Here is a 20,533-nt window from a genome sequence, read left to right as displayed (position 1 = left end):
TTTTCTCGTAGCAGCTGTTTGGTCCTAACAAGACCTTGGTGTCCTTGATGTGCAAGCTTCAGAGCACGTTGCTGGAGAACAGCTGGAATCACGATACGAGTACCTCGCAGCACAGTGTCGCGTTGTTGCGTAACACTTAATTCTGTCTGGATGCGTTCAAGTGCTTTGAATGCATCTTGGTCAACTCCTGAGGGTGGGATGCGTGGAAACTTTTTCTTAGTCAATGCATCCACTGTTGCTTGCAGAGTTGGGTCCTCTAGGGTTGCAGTACGGATTTCATCAAGAGTAAGAGCCTTAGGGACTGCATCACAGGTTACAGAGTGTACATATTCCTCGGCAACTTGCTGATGCTTGGTGATGGTGAAACTGTTTGCAGGATGTCGACTGATGTAATCAGCGGGATTGCCTGCACCCGGCTTGTATTTCACCGTAAAGTTGTATGGTTGCAGACGAAGAGCCCATCTCTCAATGCGAGCTGGTGGTTTGGACTTTGGATTATTGAAGATGGTCTCCAACGGTTTGTGGTCAGTGACCATCGTGGTGAAGGGTGCACCAAGCAGATACACATTGAAGTGTTCACAGCCCCATACAAGAGCAAGAGCGTCCTTCTCTGTCTGACTGTATCGTTGCTCAACATCTGTGAGAGAACGGCTGGCGTAGGCAATTACTACTCTGGAATCTGGTTGACCAGGTTTGTGTTGGGCTAAAACAGCACCTAATCCAACAGGACTAGCATCCACCGTTAACTCAGTGTCCATTGATGGATCAAAGTATGCAGCAGTCGCATTCTCTACTAGTGCATCTTTCACAGCATCAAATGCATTTTGCTCGATATCGCTCCAGTACCATGATGCATTTTTCTTCAGGAGCTCACGTAGAGGCTTTGTAATGGTAGCAAAATCTGGAATGAAGCGAGAACAGTAGTTTGCCATTCCCAGAAAACTATGTACTTCAGTGGACGTTGAAGGAGGTGCAGCATTCTTGATATCTGCAACTTTCTTAGGATCTGGAGACAGACCTTTGTCACTAAGTACATGTCCAAAGAATTCAATTTTATGTTGATTGAACTCACACTTTGCTCGGCTTAGCGTCAAATTCTTTTCTCGTAAGCGTTGCAATGTTGCACGAAGAGCTTTGTCGTGTTCAGCTTGGGTACGGCCATAAACAATGATGTCATCAGACATGTTGTCAGCATTAGGTATATCTTGCAATACCTGGCTGATGATGTGCTGGAATACCTCGGCAGCACTGTTGATACCAAAACTCAGGCGCTTGTACCTATACAGACCTCGATGTGTCGTAAACGTTGTGATGAAGCGGCTCTCATCATCAAGTTCAAGCTGATGATAGCCCTTGTTTAAATCTAACTTGCTGAATATAGTTGCACCATTCAAGCGGTAGATCATATCATCTACAGTGGGTGTAGGATGGCGTTCACGCATTATTGCCTTGTTGGGAACACGCATGTCCACACAAATGCGTATCTCATCTGGATTCTTCGGCTTTGGTGGAGTGACAATTGGGCTTACCCATGGTGTTGGGCCTGTTACTGGTTCAATGATATCTAGTTCTATCAGCCTATCCAGTTCAGCATCGACTTTCTTGCGAGTATGGAATGGTTGTCGGCGATGTGGTTGGGCAACTGGAATTACATCTGGGTTGATATGCAGATGTACTTTGCTATCAGTATAACAACCTATGGATTTAAATCGATCAGAAAATTCAGCAACAATACCATCAACATTGTTTGCAGATTCCACTGCTACAGCATTAGAAAGCTGAAGTAGCCCCAATTTGGTTGAAGTCTTGTAACTGAGTAAAGACTCCTTTGCATTCCTAACAACATGGAATGTAGTAATGAGCATTGCATTCTTTGACTTAATCTCTGCAGTTAAAGTTCCAATCACTGGCAAGGCTACCTTTGAAGCATAGGCAGTGGCTTTGCCATTATAGTTCTCAAGCTTTGGGAACTGTTTTTTAAATTTTTCATAATGGCACTCAGCAATGGTGTCAATGTTTGATCCAGTGTCAATGAGAACTTTGAGACAAATACCAGCAATGTATACACATGTCTCTGGGTTGTTTGGAAGATCATTCCATTCTGTGATTGCTTGTACTCCATAAGTATAATCACATTCACTGTCATCTGAGACTGGTTGTAATGAAATGTTGTCTTGTACATTATTAACATTCTGGATATGAGGTGCAATATTGTGTTTACAACCTCGACCCCTATGACCTGATCCTCGTACAGTGCTTTTATTCACTGACTGTGGTTTCTTTAGTGCAGAACGACACATAGCACCAAAATGACCTAGTTTTCCACACTCATAGCACTTCTTACCTTGAGCAGGACAAACATTATCTTGGTGTGGGTAGTCTCCTCCACAATTGTAACATTTATTGTTGACACCCTCTGATGTGGGTCGTCGTGACTGTTTGAGTCTTGTTCCTTGACTCCAGTTGTGACGTGGTTCTCGGCTAAATTTACTGTTAGGTTTGCCATGATATCTTCTTTGATCACGGTGTCCTCCCTGAACCTTACGTACCTCATCACTGTTAGTAACAGTGGCAGAACCGTTATTAGCACTGCACTCCATGACACGAGCATCACGTGCAGCATCTTCCATTCGACGAGCCATATCCAGTATCTTGGTAAGAGAACTGTCATCATCAACAAGTTCTAGAGCTCTTCGACGAAGACGTGTAGATGTGCATGATTCAATTATTTGCTGTTTGATTTCTTTGTCAACATCAGCAAACTCACAATGGGCTGCTAAACCCTGCAGACGTGTGTGGTATTGATCCACAGTTTCATTAGAGAGTTGTTTTGCTCTCCTGAAATGCATAATTTCCATAGCAGTATTTTGCCTTGGTTTGAAATGCTCTGTTAGTTTGGCTTTGGCAGTGTCATAATCTTTGGCACCACCAGTGTCTTTCAGTGTGTCAAAGATGTCACAAACTCTATCACCTGCATAATGAAGTAGAAAGGCACGCTTTCTTTCAGCACTTTTGATGTCAGAAACTATCAACAAATTTTCAAACTTTTTAAGCCATTTGACCCACCTCTGTGACAGGTTTGTCTGGTCACAGTCAGGATCAAATGCAGGAAACTGAGGTATATTTGCCATTTTTTACTGAATAAATGTAAACTTATCACTTAAATGTTCCACAGAATATTAAACACTTACTGCACTGTATATGTTAGTCAAGAATTCACTGTAATTACTTTAATTTTGCAAAGCACACAAGCATTTTAATGCAAAAGTTCACAACAGTGCACAATATAGCAGCAACTGACTTCTTACCTAGCCCTTGTGTACATGTGTTGTTCCTACTCACAGCAGCAGCACAGCAGTTGGCACAGCAGTTGGTACAGCAGTAGTTGGTACAGCAGTAGTTGGTACAGCAGCAGTTGGTACAGCAGTTGGTACAGCAGTCGGTACAGCAGTCAGTTCAGTGTGATGAATTTTGTAGCACGAAGCGTCGTTTCGTAACCAAAACATCAGGTTTTGTACACATCAAAGCGTCGTTTCGTACACAACGTCGGCAGATTCCTCAGTACACAGTTTCTTCAGCACAACTTGGGTAGCACACAGCTTGGGTAGTACACAGCATCGGTTAGCACACAGCATCGTTTAGCACACAGCATTGGTTAGCACACAGCATCGGTTAACATACAGCATCGGGTATGGCGCTCACAGCTTCTCTTCCTCCTCCAGGCTGCATGCTTCTCCCTTGTGTTTGAAACTGAACAAATACCTGCGTTCACAGTTCATCCTCGTCGCCAATGTGGTGTTTGTGTGTTACTGAGGAAGTCTTGGCTGTAGGGTTGATGTAAAGTCATGACTTGGTTACTGACTTTAATACTTAATATGATTACATGACTAGTAGCTACCAAGCTTGGCGGGCGTCCTGTACGCTCTCTTGTTTTCCTTCCTTCTCTCTGGCGTCTCAGCCGCCGCACATAGAAAACGGATGGTACCATTTTCTGTGAACATGACACACATGAACGAAGGAAGACCCCACAGGTGATGGCAGACCACGGGTGATGCGCAAATCCTCCAAGGACGGGGTAAACTGTCCAACTGACAGGACACCCCCCCTCCCAGCGCACGTCCGACCTCCTTGACATGCTGTCTTAGACTGATGGTGCCGCCGTGGCGCTCTGACCGGACCCCCCTTCCTTCGTGACGTCATATTCGCCATGGGAGGTTTTCATTGGCTCCCTGTGTCACGTCGCTGTCGGTGACCAATCTGACGTCACACAGTTTTGGCGGCAAAACAGAGTAGCCAGCGCCATATTGGCTTCCTAAAGGGCCTAAACCACAGGCCAAAATACTCTTCTTTTACCAATTTCTCGATACCTCGAGAACACTACACTCTCCCACATATATCAAACTGATGCCTGCGACGTAGAGAACGCTCGGGTAAAGTGGACATGACTCTTACAGCAGGCGTGGGAGAAATATAAGGGGGGGAACACCGTCACATACCCCTCCCCTTAAAAAAAGAGTCATGCCTGGTTAGTGTATACAGGACAGGACATCAGCTACTACGTTGTCTTTCCCTCGGATGAGTTTGATTTCCAACCAGTATTCCTGCCGCCAATGCGAGACGCTCCTTACATATCCGTCGACCGCTCCCACGGTCACTCCTGGTGTCCATTGTTCCTTCAGCATGGACAGAGGACTTCGCACCTCTTGTCCATACACCAGCTGGAAAGGTGAGAAACCTAACGATCCTACCACTGCGTCACGCATGGCAAACAACGCAGGGCATACTGCTTCATCACACTCAGTTCCCTGCTCTGCACAAAACACACTCATCAGCATGCCGTCCTGTATGTAAAGATGAGTGGCCCTCTCAGGACCAACACGTCCTCCATTGGCCTCTTGAATCAATTCGGGGAACTCTCTCTGCTGCAGTTCTCCAAGACGAGTGCGGTCTACCCCTAGAGAACTGGTGAGGGTCACCTGTAACTCACCATCCGGGCTGCCTTCGCCCTCCACTCGTTCTCCGGGTCCCATGAAGAGGTGATCGATTTCCAGACTGTCGGACGTCTTCTCGTCAGCCCTATCAGATCCACACCCTCCGTGTCCGTCGCACTGCCTCGGAATCACAGCACAAACCGGGAACGCCACCGTGGCGATTCCTTTCTCGTCCCCACAGGCGTCTAACACTATGCCTGTCTCCTTATAGTGCTCTATGCACTCCTCGCCCTTCGCGAGATTCGGGAGGACATATCCTCCACATGCGTCTTTTCCCAAGATGACTTGTGCCTCCATCTTGGGCATTGATGCACAGACCCCCACCACTAGGGTCTGGCAGCCATAATCAGAATTCAGAGTCACCTGGTGTAGGGGCATCCTCACTGGGCCTCCCACAGTGGTCACACTTGCCACCCCCACACTGGCACTCTCGTAACCCTCGGGAAACAGGGTTTTGCTCACCAGGGTAAAATCTGCCCCAGTGTCTCTTAATATCTTCACCGGGATGGGGTCTGCATCCCCCATCCTTACGGTCCCCTCACACACGAATGGGTGAACTCTTTTCTCCCCACTCAGTACAGGTTCATCCCGCACCCTCTCGGCCATCTGGTCCTCGACCCTCACGAAAGCAACGTTCCCCCGCTGCTTTGGGCGACTGCAGTCCCGCGCGACGTGTCCGATTACTCCGCAGTTGTAGCAGCGGATCTTCCCCGTCGGAGACCATCCACCACCGCTCGCCCTGGCACCGCCTCTAGAGGCCATCACTCCGTGTGTCTTCTTCGCACCATCCGTCGACTCCTTCGTCGCAGCAACAGCTCCTGAGCTCTCAGCTTGGGACTTCTTTACCGGCTCCACAGCACTCTTCGATCCTCTGTTGTCCCCACTCGAGAGGTGGGACTTGGGAGAACTCGCTCCTGTCCTCCATCCGTCCGTCCTCCTATAATTTCTACCATTTCCGGAGTATACGGGCGGTCGGTGCTGTCCCTCTCAGCGTGGGCGTAAGGCTTCTTCCAGCCTGTCAGCTCTGTCGGCTGCGGCCCTCAGGTCCTTTATGTCCGCCTCCTTTACTCTCACCCTGATCTCAGGAGAGATCACAGACATAAATTTCTCCATGACCATAAGCCTCTTGACATCCTCAGCCGACTTCGCTCCTTCAGACTCCAGCCACTTAAGGAACTTCCTCTCCATGTCCCTCGCCGTCTCCGCATAAGATTTTCCTGGCGAACGGGTACATTCCCTGAATCTCTTCCTGTAGCATTCCGGCGTGAGCTTGAAAGAATGGAGCACAGCTCTCTTTACAGCATCGTAGTTGGTACACTCTTGGAGGTCGAGCATATTGTAGGCTTCACGAGCTTCACCGGTGAGCCTACCCTGAACCAGCTCTGCCCACTCCGCCCTCAGCCACTTCTTCAAGGTGGCGACCCTCTCGAAGTGGTCGAAGAAACCTTCAGCTTCATTTGGAACAAAGACCGGCAAATCTCGCTCCCTCACCCGGCGGTCTTCCTGCTGTGGCGGAGCAGGTGGAGCTAGCCCTAGCTCAGCTCGCTTCAGCTCCACATCCTTGTTAGCTTCTATCTCCTGCTGTTTCAGCCTAGCTTCTAGCTCGCGCTCCTCTCGCCTTAGCTGTGCTTCTCGCTCTTCTTTGCGCTGCTGTACCTCTGCTTCTTGCTCTTCATTGCGCTGCTGTGCCTCTCGCTCTTCCTTGCGCTGCTGTGCCTCTGCTTCTCGCTCTTCTTTGTGCTGCTGCGCCTCTCGCTCTTCCTTGCGCTGCTGTGCCTCTGCTTCTCGCTCTTCTTTGCGCTGCTGTGCCTCTCGCTCTTCCTTGCGCTGCTGTGCCTCTCGCTCTTCTCGCTTCAGCTGTGCTTCCAGCTGCAGCTTCATTATCTCCAGCTTAACACTGTGCCTGCTTCCGCTGGATCCCCTGCTGCTCCCACCAATGCTCAGATGTTCTCCCATACTGGCAGGTGTTTGTGGCCGTTCCTCCACCAAAGCTTCATCTCGTGCTTTGAGCTGTGCCATGATCTCCAGTCTTCTCTCTTCCACTTTGGAAGATCTCGGCTTTATCCCAAAATGGTCTGCTATTGACTGTAACTGTGCCTTGGTGCACTCCTCCAGCACCTGCTCATCCCTAGTGTCAATGAACCTTGTTACTTTATCATCCTCCATCTTGTGCTATGAGTGATAACCTGTATCTGATACCTAATACCACTGCAAAGTACCACAACTGCAACCTTTATCTTGATCGTGATCCTGGCGAGATCGCCAATGTCGGGGTTCACCACCATGAGAGGGGCGAGTAACAGTATACTCAAGGTCACTCACCGTAGCCCTGCAGGTCTTCACTCTATCCTCGCGGCGCCACTGTACGCCAGGAGCGTATCCCAGTCAATCCCAACCGGCCTCTGATCGAGAAAGAGTGGGAACACAACTTGTTCTCTTAACTGCTGTGTGCCCGCCCCGGCATGGGCTCTACTACTAACCACAAGGTCGCCAACTGGTGTTTCCTGTGTCCAGTAACACGTCAGTGGTTTTGTTGGATTGTGGAAGCAGTGGCAAGAACACACTCAATAGATCTGATATCAGGCAGGTATTTATTTCTATCACTCTATTTCCTTTCAGGTATTATATAGCCACAAGAAATATGGAGGGGATGATATAAACACCAAGGTATTTTGTATTTTACTTAAAACTTAAGACATCACAAGATTATATCAATAAGCAAACAACTGTTTCATGCGGAAGTCGCTCGTTCTCACAAATAATCATGAACTCACCAAGCTGGCAATGCTCCCCCTCACGTCAATGTCAAAATCAGCTGGGCGACTCCCACCGCGCGAATGTTCGTTTATTTGTTTGCCTGGCGTGAGGCGCCTGTTTCTTTAAATTCGCATGAGTCACTATATTTGTCATCAACACAATACTTCTATAATGGCAAATAGAACGCAATGAATCACCACACTGATCTCAAGTTCAATAACTCATTCCTACAGCACTTAACGTGATATTTCACTGTACTAGAGCACTGTACATGCATAATACTAATGCACTGTACTTAATAATATTTACAATGAATGCATTTAACCACAGTACTGTTCTTAGATTCAGTAATTCCTCTTGTAGGCGATAACACACTTAATCACTTCACACATGGAAATATTATTCATCACACCTACATATACATATACATATATATATGAATCATAGACATTAATAATAGTAATAATGTAGTTACTGGGCACATAGCCTAACACCAAATACTGGTATATTTATATATATATATACTCTCTCAATAACTGATCATATTAAAGTCTCATGAAAGACATTATCAACACAGTAAATTCATCAATTACTCCGGGTGCCTGCACACACCCATAATAGTAATAATTTCCGTGAGTACTCTATATAGCCCCACTCTGCACACTGGTGCCTTACTGTGACATGGGTGAGCCTTGCTCACGACATACAAAATACTCTGGCTAAATAATATAGCTGACTAAAGGGGAATTGGGAGGGAAACTAGAATCACCTACTTCTACCTATCCTCCGGTGAGAGTTGAGTTGTAGCTCCTGGTCCAGGCTCCTGCCTCATGTAGGGAACGCCCCCACACACACCCTGTCGTGTCCTCCAGGAACTCAATCAACGTCCCACCATAAACGCGTCGTCTCCATGCCTTTCCACTGCAGGTCCGTGCTCCTCCATGACTTCTTGTAGGGTTGGAGTCGGTCTCCTGGCCGTCAACTTCTCCTCCACCCCACGGCTGCCTGCCTACGTCTCGGTTCAGTTGTTCGGATTCCCGATTAGTGTCTTCTTCGCTGCTTCCCAGTGGATTGGCCCAGCCGCTACGTCGTCACTGTGAAGCTATCATACGTCCCAGACGATACTGCCTAGACTTCACCTGCACAGCACCCGACCCTGGAGCACTTGATGCTCAATATTCCGTCAATTCCCTCTTCGGTCCACACATGGAATGAAGGAAGACCTCTGGCGTACTTGCAGACTACGGGTGAAGCGTAATATCCACGGGAGTGGCGTATTACTGTCAGATTGACAGGATCAATCTTCACACATCCGACCACCTTGACGTGTCGTGTCAGACTGATTCCCTCACGGAGGATTGGCCCAGCCACTACGTCATCACTGTGGAGCTATCAGCCGTCGCATACGTCGCTGCCTAGATTCCACTCTTGCACAACACCTGTCCATGGAGCACTTGTTGCTCAATATTCTGTCAATTCCTTCTCTGGTTCAACACATGAACGAAGGAAGACCCCACAGGTGATGGCAGACCACGGGTGATGCGTAAATCCTCCGGAGACGGGGTAAACTGTCCAACTGACAGGACCCCCCCCAGCGCATGTCCGACCTCCTTGACGTGCTGTCTTAGACTGATGGCGCCGCCGTGGCGCTCTGACCGGACCCCCCTTCCTTCGTGACGTCATATTCGCCATGGGAGGTTTTCATTGGCTCCCTGTGCCACGTCGCTGTCAGTGACCAATCTGGTATCACTGACGTCACACAGTTTTGGCGGCAAAACAGAATAGCCAGCGCCATATTGGCTTCCTAAAGGGCCTAAACCACATGCCAAAATACTCTTCTTTTACCAATTTCTCGATACCTCGAGAACACTACACTCTCCCACATATATCAAACTGATGCCTGCGACGTAGAGAACGCTCGGGTAAAGTGGACATGACTCTTACAGTAGGCGTGGGAGAAATATAAGGGAGGGAACACTGTCACATATAGTTGTGTGTTGGTGGTGTTGTCGTCGTTGATCCTTCTCTACGCACAACCCAACCCACAACTCGGTAGAAGGCTTATACCTCTCTAGGAGATCACCCTTGGCGCTTCTGGCTCTTGGAGAGGGACTCAACGTCACACGTTTAGGGGATGCGGCTCCAACGCTTAGCCTCGTTGTCACGTGCACACACCCACTCGAGCCGCTGTGACTCCCCACTCTCTCCTTAGGTGATATGATCTCCTCAGTCCCCCTTTGACTCATTAGTATTACCTTCTACCCTGTCCGCAGCAGTGGTTCTTGGTTCTTTCTCTCTCTCCTTCTTTACTATTTCCTGGGAAGCCTCACTAGGACAAGGGCAAACACCAGCAAATTGGAATACATTTACTGGACAAAGCACATACACAATACATACACACATATAATAATAATGAATCCTATACTCTATACTATTACAATCAGGTTGCACTCCAACACCATCAGAACTCTATCATCAGCCTATCAAGTGGTATCCTATCTTCTGATTCCCCACCTGATACTATCTACCTCTTCAAGTAGATCAAGTCTTATACTACACTGTTACATTATCAACAAGAGAATATATATATATATATATATATATATATATATATATATATATATATATATATATATATATATATATATAAATGTGTACAAGGAAAATCAGCATGTGAATGCAATAACATATATCAGTATAAATGTTCCTTGATACACAACAATGATCAATCGATCACTCTATCAGTCCTAGAACACATACATCTGTAGGTAATCCAGCCTACGTCTGTAACTCTAAACTTCAGTATAAAACACTCTTTGACATAAGAATGCAAACAATCACTCACCTCTCACTGCGTCTTGCACGCTAATGACAACCAAACACTATCAACTCTCTACAAGTAATCCACCAGAACTTCCCTTCCACCTCTGGAAGTTCACTACCCTGATATCTTCAGGTTCTTCCGGGCTTAACTACCAGGATCCTCTGCAGCTCCTCCAGGCTGCTACTATGAAGTTTCCTTGAGCAACTACGGTGCTTCACCCTTCTGCTAGGTTCCTCCACAGCTCTCCTGGCTGCTACACCATGAGGTTCCCTCGAGCAACTATGGTGCTTCACCACCTCTACAGAAGCACGTGACACTCCTCTTCACTGCTTCTCCTCACAGCTCGAGGTCCTCTCCTCCACTACCTTGGAGTCGCATCAACTACTTCATCTGTGCTGGCTTCGAAGTTCTCAGCAACTTCTTCCCCAAAGACAAACCTGCAACCCATCGACACTCCAATAAAAATGTTTCCCCTTTAACACATAAACAAAAATAATCACACAATATGTTTGCCTCGAACCTCTATTTGTCCTCTACATACTGTGAGAGTGGACTTCCCCATTGGGCGGGTCCATGCTCCACCTCGCCCGGCAAGCCTCCACACTCTTCTCCACCGGTCAGTTGGCTTCAAGAGGTCGACGGGAGAGGACGTTCTGCTCGCCCCTCCAGCTGTCTCTCTCATCTCCGTCCTCTTATTTAGGCTTCCTGCCTTACCAAAACATTTCTAACTCATCAATAAACATTGCTACTGTCGCTGGGCACACAACCAATTACAAGCAATCACTATGAACTGGCTTAAATCGTGCTTACCACAGATTGTCTCGTAGAGGGCACTCCTGCCTCTGACGGAGCCTGGTCAGGGCGTTCCACAGCCCACGAAAATGTCTTTGGGCAACTTAATACTCTCCTCGTCGACCAGGACTTGAGACCACAACGTTCCCAGTTCGATTCTACAGCTGGCACGTCTGCACACTTCTCTTCTCTTGGAGATATATCACTAGGGGTTCCTTTCTGACGGGAGCTCAACGGAGTGCGGCTTTCCCCCTGCGATGTCTGGCGCTCAAGTGAGGTCAAAGCCCTCCAGAAGCGAGCCTCACGTCTCCTACAAATTATCCACATCTCCTAACCAGTCATTTATCTATTTCCTTATTTACTGCCCATAATCTTAAATTGTTCATTGAATCCAAGCAACTATTTTACATGTGTTATCACCTCTATATTTCTTAGACCTTCTGGTTAGGTCAGGCTTGTCGAATAACTCTCAAGGGGACGACTCGTTTCTCCTGTAGGCTGAGATCATAACAGTTATCCAGTAAATATTCACTAATAGATGCTATATCCAGCAATAATTTAAAGCATGTTAAAATGCCCTATTCTTTCATATCGGCCATTTTCTCATCCTGATCAATGGTGGTCGTGTCAAAATATTGTGTATCAATTTTATTGAGTATCATTAACGCCTCTTCTTTATATAAATGGGCTAGATGCTTAAAACGATCTATTTTACATCTAGAAAGAGTCTTGGCAGCTTTATGTATGCCCAATATGAAAATAAAGAATTACTTTCAACAACTTGTTCATTAAAATACACCACCACCATTGTTTTAAAAAGTGTTTATGATAATCCATTGGCTACTGTCACTTTTTTACCCGAGTCTATTGCGGTGTCAGCTTCTGTTAATTCTATTCCCACTTTTAGGGCTAGGGTTGACATATCCAGGAAATGACCAGGAATGCCAGGGATCCTGAATTTGATACATGAGTCTTTAAATTTATTAATTCTTAAATTAACAAGTAAAATTTCTATATTTTTCTCACTAGCTATAGTGGACTCAATCATACACTCTGTATTTAGTTTGGGAAATCCATCTGTTACCGACACTGTATAACTTTCCAAAGGAGATTGTAGCCCCGCTCCTAGTGTAGTAGTAGTATTCATGCTGGCTGCTATGAGGGGGAATGAATTACATTTTAAGCAAACACGTCATTATATCTCTTCTTCTTTTTCTTATTCTGTTTAGTGAAACAATGAATAAGTGCTAATTTGGTGGCCTTAGTCTTCTCTTAAACGTTTTCCACCTTTTACCACCACCTAAAATCTGTCATCCTACTCCCTTCAATGATTCGATCCCATGCTTCTTAATTGACTTTTTAAATGTTTGTTCACCTGTTCGCATGTCTTGCAAAACATTCTGACCCACACTTAAGACGGCAGGAGCGAGTGTCTTCATTAAAAATGGAGCTGCTTTACGGGCTAAACCAGTGAGGAAACTAAATATACCACCTCCTCTTATATGACTCCTATTAAATATTCTAATACCACTCAGCCCACCTTCTTTACATGAGGCAGGTGGACTAATTAAGAATAATATTTCATCTACAGACGGAAAAATGAAATTGACACGCATTTTGTAGCTAGCAGATGGGTATTGAGGCTTGGAACTGTAATATCCTTATTATATAGACCCAATTCGGGGTCGTATATGTAAAGCAGCTGTCGTGCTTCTTCGTTTATCGAAATAAATAGAGGTTCCATTAGGATTTGTTACTGCAGTACTTATACTATCCAATACTATCCAGTATTTAAAGGTTTACATAGTTTCCTATTCGTGCTTTCACCACCCTTCAAAGGCACTATTGACTAATAAATTGCCGTACATTGTGGATGCTATTTTATTGCAATAAACACACAAGTAATCCATCATGCCACTGGGTTACGGAGGGTAGGGAAAGTGTCAGATATTGGAGTTTCTTCCAAATAATTCTTGTGTAGGAATATATAATATCATAAGTTTTATGTTGATTAGTTCCTAAAACCTTCCCAATACTCGCCCCAAAAGATTGGGAAATCCTGCATACTAGTCGATTATCGCCATAATACAATAAATTCTCATCGCTGCTCGTGATATTAAACTTTATCCTATTGGAAATCGAACCATATTTAATATATGTATCTGCATATCTTGGGAAATGGGTATTATAGACATTAGATACAAAACTCAAGTCGTTCAGTGAAAAAAAATGGGTAATTTCACTATTGATGGCAAATATAATTTTCTTTATACTACCAGCTAAAATATTAGTTTTCGGTAGAAGTTTAGAATGTTTTTAACGTATCCCTTTAGCATCTAGGTACATAATTCTCACACGGATATAACTCTCCAGATCATCTGATCTTATTACGTAATATGCCGAAGACCATAATATATTCTGGAGACACATCTCGTAGGAACGTCTAGAATCTAGCACTAGCTGATTATATAAGGTTTTCAAAAGCACTGGGTTCATTATTAGGAAATAAATCTCTATTAGAAACACTAGTAGCGTAAATAACGTGAGAATCCATTGCTGGACTATGAATGAATAAACTAAAAACAAAACAGCACATCTATTTATACACTCATCTTTAATATGGTAGCCATGCTGCTGCTCCTCCTCCAACTTTAGGGCGTTTAGCTTCTGCAGCAGTCATAGTAGGAGCATACACCTGTTTTCTTCTTACTGGTGCGTCATCATCAAATACTTGTTTACGAGATTCTGAATTCCTGAACATTTCTCGTGGAGTTGAGGTTAAAGAGATGAATAATTTAACCAGCGGTAATTTTTATCGTGGGAATATAGATCGATGAATCGTCATTTTAATTAAAATATCATAAATTATGTTTAACCCAGTCACTGGCATTTGCAGATTCCCATTGCACCATCTTGCTTTTATCAAAATAATTCAACATTGAACTGGCATAATCATGATCTTTAGCTTTCAATTTTAAATGAACCAAATGTAGTATTGCAGAATTAGCTCGTACTGAAGCTGCTACTGGTGTTGCTACTGTTGGGACTTCTGCTTTCTTTGCTACTACTTTAGCAGGTCCCTCATCGATGGATTTACGAGGTACTAGATAACATTCTTTCATTTTATTTGTTACATTGTCTGCTAATTAAACTAGCAGCTATGGGTAATAAAATACCTAGGATACTATCGCCTTTGCGAGTCAACAAAATGCGTTTTTTGTTCGAAATTGAGGGTTTCTTACAAGCCAGTGAATGCAGTGTGTCTCTGTATTTCTTCAATTTAACTACAACTTTCTTTTTAACCGGAAGCCTATTTTTCAGAAATTTTTTGAAAATCTTTGACAAGCAATGAATATGTGGGTTTTAAATTGAGCAATTATTTTTTTCCTGGCAGAGGAATTAAGTTTACTCAGCAAGGTCACCAACTCTCTGTACTTGTATACTAATGGCTTCTTCATATCTTCAACAAATCATCAGCATCAATCCACTGATCGAATGAAGAGTCGTAGACTTCGTACCTTATTTTATACTGTAATTTATTATGGGACAATGTGCGTTTATGTAGCACCTTCTCAATATTAAATGCAGCTGGTAAATGGGCTAGGGTTAATTCTTCTTTATAAAACCCACCGTCAATTGGCTTGTTGTTCAAATCTTGTAAAATATATAATGGGATAAGCTGGCTTTTATCTTTACAAGTAACTCTAAAAATTTCTTCCATGTTTTGTCTAGTAAAGCCTTTCTTGAATGTCGAAATTCGGTTTGAGAGGGTGATGCGAATTGTATTCCCCACAGCTAGTATAGTACTACAGCCTGCTTTATGTTTACCCTTACTTTTATACATGAGATTGATCTGTTTCTTTATATCTTGTGGACGAAATAAAGTATGAACGTCGACGGGAGTTGTTACGGCCCTCTCGGGACGCAACGGGGTTCTCACTCTGATGTTGTTAGAGGAAGATATAAGTATCCGTTCCCAAGCCAGTAGTGGCTATCAAGGGATGAGATCCGTGACGCAAGTAACTTAAAGGGAGTAGGGAAAGAAAGCTAAGAACTTAATATAATATAATCTTCACCATCACCATTTAAATATATAAAATAATAGAGTACACAAGGGGGAGGGGTATTAACACTTTACAAAGGGGATCATGCACAAACTAGTCTTCTGCTGAAGACTCTTGATTAAGAAGCTAGGTGCCGAGTCCGCGGTGCTTTCTTCGTGGCCTCAAGACGTGTCCTCTGAGAACGCCGAGTCTACCCTGGCCACAGGTCAGCCACAACACAGGTCCACTGGGGGCACCGTCGTGGAGGCCGTCAACCACACGTCCAGCAGGTCTGCTGGCAGGTACTGAGCCAACAAGGCTGGTACGGCCACTCCACGAACGATAAAAGGGGTACGCCCTAGACAGGAGTCTCGTGTGATATCACCAATCACCCTCCTGTCCTCAATACCCCAGTGGATTATCGTCTCCAACCGTCGGTCCCGGGTAAATCCTTCCACTGCCACTCCACTGGCAGGCTTAACACACCACAGTGTTCTTCCGGGGGGGACGACGTCACAACAACTGCAGCAAACTTCAAGGTATGGAGACTGGCTGCCTCGGGTAGACTGACTTCACCTTCAACACAGTGGTCCCAGGTCGGCTCTGTAAACAGACACGTCATCAATAACTGGGACACTAATACACCACACTCACAGGCTCAGATACAAACGCCCGACATATCCAGCCCATAGATGGCGCTGTCGTCGGAGCACCACCTCACCAGAGGTCAGGAGCGGCGGTGTTGAGCGCTGAACCAGACTGGAAACTGGTCCTCGAGGCCAGTACACGCTGTCCTCACTAGGTGTCGTCGTTCGTTTGGCGGGGGTTTCGGGAGCTGACCCACAGATGGCGTGTTTGTCACTGCTCCAGGCTCGGACGCTGAATCCGGGTCCGTAACAGGAGTCCGACCACTTAACCCTCGGGGGGTGTTGTGTTATAGCATGAACGTCGACTGGAGTCCTAACCCTCGGTGAGGTGTTGTGTTATACGCTTTTATGATATCAGGTTTAGGACTCAGTACCTTTCGTCGCTGAAATTTGCGAGGTTTTAATGCGTGAAATGTGTAAGCTTTAGACGATTTAAAGTAATCTTTGACATCTAATAAAGTGATATCTTGCTTTATGGATTTAGCTGCTTTATCCAACTTATAGACCCCTCTAACCCCCTGAGGATGCCGGGTTATAATATATATTTATCTAGTACGTTCTCCATCTTCTACTAAAGTGATATCGGATTGTATGGATTTAGTTGTTTTATGCAACCTATACACCCAACCCCCCCTAACCTCTCCTTGTGGTTGTGGGGTTATATTTGCATCTAGTACGTTCACCATTGGTATACAATTTCGTATGGTTTCTAACCTACAATTTTGCTACGGAATGTAATACGTTCTAAGACTTTTACTCCTAAATCAACAAATAAATACCCATAAGGTTTACTAATGGCTTTCTTGTATATATCTAAAAGCTTTTTAGAATCTAGTTTTCCAAATAATTACCGCCCTAAAGTCTCAATTTGAGCTAAATCTCTAGATTTCACTAGTATGAAATGGGGGCGTTTAAGCTTATGCTTCTAGCATATTTACCAGATAAAAATATATTTTGGGTGACTAATATACATGAAATAGCAAGATGTCTGCTTTTAGTGAAAATATATCAGACACAATTTTAGGCTGATTCGATGAACAAGTCATCAATAATAATTGAAATAGGAGACACATCTGTAAGTTCATCTAAAGGGTTGATAACTTCAAGATGAGCTATTATTTTCTTGTTAATTACTAGAGCGTCTGGCAATACTCTATAACTGCCCCCACATATAATAATAATACTAGAGAATTTCAGATGGTAATTTTGAACAAGTTTAGTGCACAAATGAGATTTACTACCATTGGAAAATCCTACAATAATTATTCTAATAGGTTCATTAAAAATATCGAGTTGTTCTTCCATTATTGGGGAACTATCCATGACTCGTGTTGGGTTCATACTGAAATAAGTATGATAAAGACATCATATTTAAACATGAATGGGGGGTTTTATAGAAACATCAAAGCAAACATTTCATAATTTTTATTACATATAAACAAACATATAAAGCATGTTAAGGTTTTATAAAAACATCAAAGAATACATTTCATAATTTTTTATTTACATAGAACAGAACATCATCATTTTTCAACATTGGTTGGGGGGGCTGCATTTTCAAAACATCAGTGATAAGTCAGGCTCTGCATTTTTTCAAAAATCAATGATAGGTTAGGGGGTTACATTTTTCCAACACCAGTGATTGGTTAGGGAGGTTGCAATTTTTTCCAATACCAATTATTCAGACACTAATTACATGTTGCGAGGATACATCTTGTTTACCAATGCATCGCGTTTTCCCCACATATTGAATATGGGGTGAAATCCACGTCTTACAGGACGTGCAGCAGGTGCAGCAGCACCAGGTACCTCCTCCTCCTCATTCTCTTCTTGAATTTCCGCTTGAGGGATATCGGGGTGTCCATACGCCAAAGATTGTGTAGGGCTCAGTACATAACATTTATCGTCAAAGGCAGACAGTCCACGTTTTGTAGTGAGACAGGTACACATACGTCCTTTGACATTTCTAATTGATCTGGACCGTAACTGCTGCCCAATAGAGCACTTCCAAAGTGCTCTAAAGCACTTTGGAAAGTCAAATGAGTAAGTTTAGACTGATGATAAGTGGGAATTCCTTTGCAACGACAAATCTGAACCTGATCTTGAGTGAGAATGGAGAACATTTTGGGTTTTAGCGCAATAAGTTCCTTAATGATCTTAGCTCCAACTTCTGATTTTAGCAAACCCAGTTGATCTTTGCGAGATTCATCAAAACATGGATTTTCAGGAGGGACATTCCTGAAATCCATGTGCTGAGATAAAGGCAGTTTATTCAATTCCTCAAAAGCATTTGGACAGGTCAATTCATTCAGATAAGAATCTGTGCCCATATACAGCAATCTAGCTTTGTCTCCATAATGAGCTTTAACGGTATTATACCAAAAATTATACTGGATCCTTTTTAGCTATTTGCAGGATATGGAACCCCAGGTACGTCGGTGTATTGTTAGGGTTCACCCCCTCCTACCTATGGTTGGGGTCGTCCCATGGGTCTTCGCCCCTCAGTACCAGGCGCCACTGCCCGCCCTGGGGCACCCCCAGTCAACTAAGGGCTGGCCTTATATATACCCCCTAGCGAGTGGAGAGGTTCAAGTCTGCCTGTGACACATCTGAACCTGCCCGTCCTGACACTGGGACGCTCTCTCTTAGTTATCTGGTCGCCAGCTGGGTGTTTATACTCGTGTCCCAGCAACACGTCAGTGGTCTCATTAGTTATGTTAATTTAAGGATGCAATCTCATGTGCAGTGCATGGTGACACCAACGGTTGCACTCAAAATAGCCCTAGAGAATGGAGGCTCACTCAAACACATAGGTAAGATTAAAATTTACTGAAGAAAAATATATACACTTGTATAGAGAAAAAATCAGGTGGAAATTTCCGATGGCGGCAACCTTCTCTCATCGCGTCTCTGGCAACACGGTCAGCTGACTGGGTCCACACGTCAGGCAGCGGGCACATACTTCGCGCCTCTGGCAACATGATCAAATGGCGGCTCCAACTGTCAAACCGGCAGGGACACACCTCGCGCCTCTGGCAACACAATCAGCTGGCGGCTCCAACCATTAGACCGGCGGGGACACACCTCACGCCTCTGGCAACACTATCAGCTGGACGATTCAAAATTCATTTCTGGCTCCTTGAGAACCAGCTACTATTCCCAGATACACTAACGTCACCGCATCTACGTACTTATGTTCCACTACCAATTTATGCCTACATGGGCTCCTTGGCTCCTAGCTTAACACTATCACATAGCCAATAAATGGTAACAAGAAATGCTCACGATATATAAAATATCCTAGCTAACCTTAATCAAAGGGGTAAAGGAAGGGATAACTATCTACTTTACTTCATTCCTTTACGAAGCCAACTCATGCTCTGGCGAGAGATGATGAGGTTCCTGGTCCTGGCTTCTGTTCTTCCGTTGATCAGTCCCCACACACACAAGTTCCTCAGTCGTTCTCGTAGTATTGCGTCCTTGCCGTACTCACACCCGGCAGGTACGATCCCCTTCCTCCTCTCACTCGGGGTACTGGAGTCAGATACCTGCGCCGTCGTCTTCTTCCTCCTCTCACTGGCGCTGGAGACACACTTGCAGTCCAGTAGAGGTTCCCCTTGTCTCACTTCCAGTAGATTCGACCCGGCCGTCGCTACTCGCTTGATGTGTAGAACGTGATTCGCCGCTCTTCCCAGACGTTTCCAGCTCCCACGTCCGTTCCTGCTACAGATTCTTGAATATAAAGCTATTGACTCTCTATTCCCGGCCAATCCTTGCTTCCTGGCACTCCACAGAATGTCTCCAGTATTAAAGCGATGCTTAAATCCACTGGTAGGGGGATTTCTGGCCTCAAGCTCTGGAGCTCACTTGAGCGCGTCCACACTCTAGGGCGGCTCGTGACGTACTCCCCTGCCCAGGCGTCAGCCGCCCCTGGGGTCCTTCCCCTCGTGACGTCAAACTGCCCAAGGGCTCTAGCCATTGGTCACTTCCGGCACGTGACCTCACCTGGCCAATCAGGTGCCGGGAGGTGTCACGACGTTTTTGAGGGAAACAAAACGGGTCGGCGCCATCTTGTGCCCAAGAGGGCATAAGCCCCTTGCATAATCACACTTAAATGGCAATTTTACAGCCAACCTGATAATGCTCCACACTCTCACACATATGAAAATGTTCCCTTGATATCAGAGAACGCTCAGGTTATGGAGATATGACTCTTCAAGCTGGGTTAGGAGAAATATAGGGGTGGGACACCGTCACAGTATTTGGGATTGTTTCTTGACCGTGCAAATGACCCCCTGTCTTCACTCAGCAAAATGCATCGTTTGAAGAACGGGTTATGGGCAAGCCTCTGAAATTTGGCTCGTGATGTAACTAAATAATGCTGATCACAACATTTGCTCACATTGGTTAAACTCCTGCCGTAAATTGCGTTAGAGAACAGCTTGAAAGCTGGTTTCACCTCGCCTTAATAGTGCAAGG

Source organism: Procambarus clarkii, chromosome 16, assembly GCF_040958095.1.
Source record: "Procambarus clarkii isolate CNS0578487 chromosome 16, FALCON_Pclarkii_2.0, whole genome shotgun sequence".
Classification (NCBI taxonomy): domain Eukaryota; kingdom Metazoa; phylum Arthropoda; class Malacostraca; order Decapoda; family Cambaridae; genus Procambarus; species Procambarus clarkii.
This window is presented reverse-complemented; position numbering follows the sequence as displayed.